Source organism: Patagioenas fasciata, unplaced genomic scaffold (genome assembly GCF_037038585.1).
Source record: "Patagioenas fasciata isolate bPatFas1 unplaced genomic scaffold, bPatFas1.hap1 Unplaced_58, whole genome shotgun sequence".
NCBI lineage: Eukaryota > Metazoa > Chordata > Aves > Columbiformes > Columbidae > Patagioenas > Patagioenas fasciata.
Window position 1 is genome coordinate 199,571 of NW_027288776.1, and position 2,960 is coordinate 202,530.

General features: G+C 41.4%; 1 long non-coding RNA gene across 1 annotated transcript; it reads right to left on the reverse strand.

The window, feature by feature from the left end:
- Positions 1 to 230: 230 nt before the first annotated feature.
- On the reverse strand, positions 231 to 2,475 carry LOC139826888 (uncharacterized). The gene is made up of 3 exons (XR_011736995.1): positions 2,169 to 2,475; positions 590 to 647; positions 231 to 371 (listed from the first exon to the last, which is right to left on the reverse strand). It is a non-coding gene; the product is annotated as an uncharacterized lncRNA (long non-coding RNA).
- Positions 2,476 to 2,960: the final 485 nt, after the last annotated feature.

Sequence of the window (2,960 nt, forward strand, 5' to 3'; positions counted from 1 at the left end):
CCCAATTATTTCTCCATTATATAACGAGGATAATAAAACCCGCTACGCTAAACACGACCCAAACCGGGCGGGAGCGCGCAACGCGAATCTTTACACCGCAGCGATTCCCTATTTCTCGTTTTCTCACCCCGTCGTCTCCACTCAATCGGCAGCGACTTTCACAAATCATCCAGTTACGCACAATTTGGTAACGACCCCCGCAAAGGGCTTCGACGGCACCGCCGTCCCCCTCGCCGCCTTCGCTCAGATCCCCGCTCAATGAGCAGCACCCATGGGTGCCCGTTACCTGCCCCCTCTCGGCGTCCACCGACCACCCGTGGTTCCGGCACATGGAGACGCCGCCATCCTCAACCGGAGTAGCCGCCAAGTGGCTAAAGTGACAAAAATCAGGATAAATAGGTAAAAAAATCAACATGATAAAGTCACGGCGCTTTTAGAACAGATGGCGTAGTCGGCACTGAAGCTCCAGGCAGGTGGAGCTTGCCCGGTGGAATCAATCGGCGTTCGGTCTCAAAGGTTTCAAGCCAAAAGGGTTAAATAACAAGGATTTAAGGCAAACGTGCCCTCAAGCTCCCACGGGTTCACTCACCGCCCGGTGCAGGCGTTTTCCTCCCAGCCGCGGTCGGCAGGCGGTAGATGTTCCCACCCTGCACGAGAGAAGCAACGGTGGCGGGCAGGGGTTGCTCTGCCGTTAATAAATGCTCATCATTAATAGATAGCGACCGTTAATCAATACCGATTGTTGATAAATACCAGCCACCGTTAATAAATACTGACCGTCATTAGTAAATACTGATCATCCTTAATAAATACTGATCGCCGTTAATAAATACCGACCATCATTAATAAATACTGATCATTATTAATAAATGCTGATCACCATTAATAAATATTGGTCTTTATTAATAATGCTGATTGTCATTAATAAATACTGATCATCATTAATGAATACTGATCATCATTAATACTGATCGTTATTAATAAATACTGATCGCCATTAATAAATACTGACCATCATTAATAAATACTGGTTATCATTAATACTGATCGTTATTAATACATACTGATCATTATTAATAAATGCTGATCACCATTAATAAATATTGATCCTTATTCATATTGCTGATCATCATTAATAAATACTGACCATCATTAATAAATACTGATCATCATTAATAAATACCAATCGTTATTAATAAATACTGACCGTCATTAATAAATACTGATTGTCATTAATAAATACTGATCGCTATTAATAAATACTGACCATCATTAATAAATACTGATCGCCATTAATAAATACTGACCATCACTAATAAATACTGATCGTTATTAATAAATGATCACCATTAATAAATATTGATCCTTATTAATAATGCCGATTGTCATTAATAAATACTGACCATCATTAATAAATACTGATCATCATTAATACTGATCCTTATTAATAAATACTGATCACCATTAATAAAAACTGACCATCATTAATAAATACTGATTGTCCTTAATAAATACTGACTATCATTAATAAATACTGATGTCCTTAATAAATACTGACCACCATTCATAAATACTGACTGTCCTTAATAAATGCTGACTGTCACTAATAAATACTGATTGTTATTAATAAATACTGATCATCATTAATAAATAATGATCATCATTAATAATACTGATCGTCATTAATAAATACTGACCATCATTAATAAATAGTGATCGTCATTAATAAATACTGACTGTTATTAATAATTACTGATCACCATTAATAAATACTGATCGTCCTTAATAAATACTGACCATCATTAATAAATACTGATCACCATTAATAAATACTGACCATCACTAATAAACACTGGTCGTTATTAATAAATACTGATCACCATTAATAAATATTGATCCTTATTAATAATGCTGATCGTCATTAATAAATACTGACCATCATTAATAAATGCTGATTGTCCCTAATAAATACTGACCATCATTAATAAATACTGATCGTCATTAATAAATACCGTTATTAATAATTACTGATCACCACTAATACTGATCGTCATTAATAAATACTGACCATCATTAATAAATACTGAGCGTCATTAATAAATACTAGCCGTTATTAATAATTACTGATCACCATTAATAAATACTGATCATCATTAATAAATACTGACCATCATTACTAAATACTGATCAGTAGTAAATACTGAGCTCAAGGCTCAGGTTGGGCTCCAGGCTCAGGTCGGGCTCCAGGCTCAGGTTGGGCTCCAGGCTCAGGTTGGGCTCCAGGTCGGGCTCCAGGCTCAGGTCGGGCTCCAGGCTCAGACTGGGCTCCAGGTCGGGCTCCAGCGCTTCCCCGCAGAGCAGCCCGGGGCTCTGGGCAAAGCCACGCAGCTCGTCGCCCAAGGGAAACAGGTCCGTGGTCACCGGGCTCCAAACACCCCGGAGCAAAAACCAGAGCGGCCCCAGGACACCCGGGCTCCCAAAGAGCCTGGAAAAGGGACACAAAGAGTTAAATTGGGGGGAGTGAAGTGGCTGCTGATGCTGAGAAACCCCCGGGGGTTCGGGGCTGGGGGGAAAGGGGGGATCTGTATGAAAACTGCTCTGGGGAAAAGGGGGGAAGGGGTTGGGCTGCACGGGAATGGGAGGAGGGACGGGAAAACGGGAGAGGGAAACGGGGAAGAGGGAAAAGGGGGGAAAGGGGGAAAAAGGGGGGAAAGAGGGAAAAGGGGGAAAAAGGGAAAAGAGGGGAAAAGGGGGGAAAGAAGGAAAAGGGGGGAAAAGCAAGGAAAGAGGGAAAAGGGGGAAAAAGGGGGGAAAGAGGGAAAAAGGGGGGAAAGAGGGAAAAAGAGGGAAAAAGCGAGGAAAGAGGGAAAAGAGGGAAAAAGGGGGAAAAGAGGGAAAAATAGGGAAAAAGCGAGGAAAGAGGGAAAGGGGGGGAAAAGGGAAGAAACAGGGATAAAGGG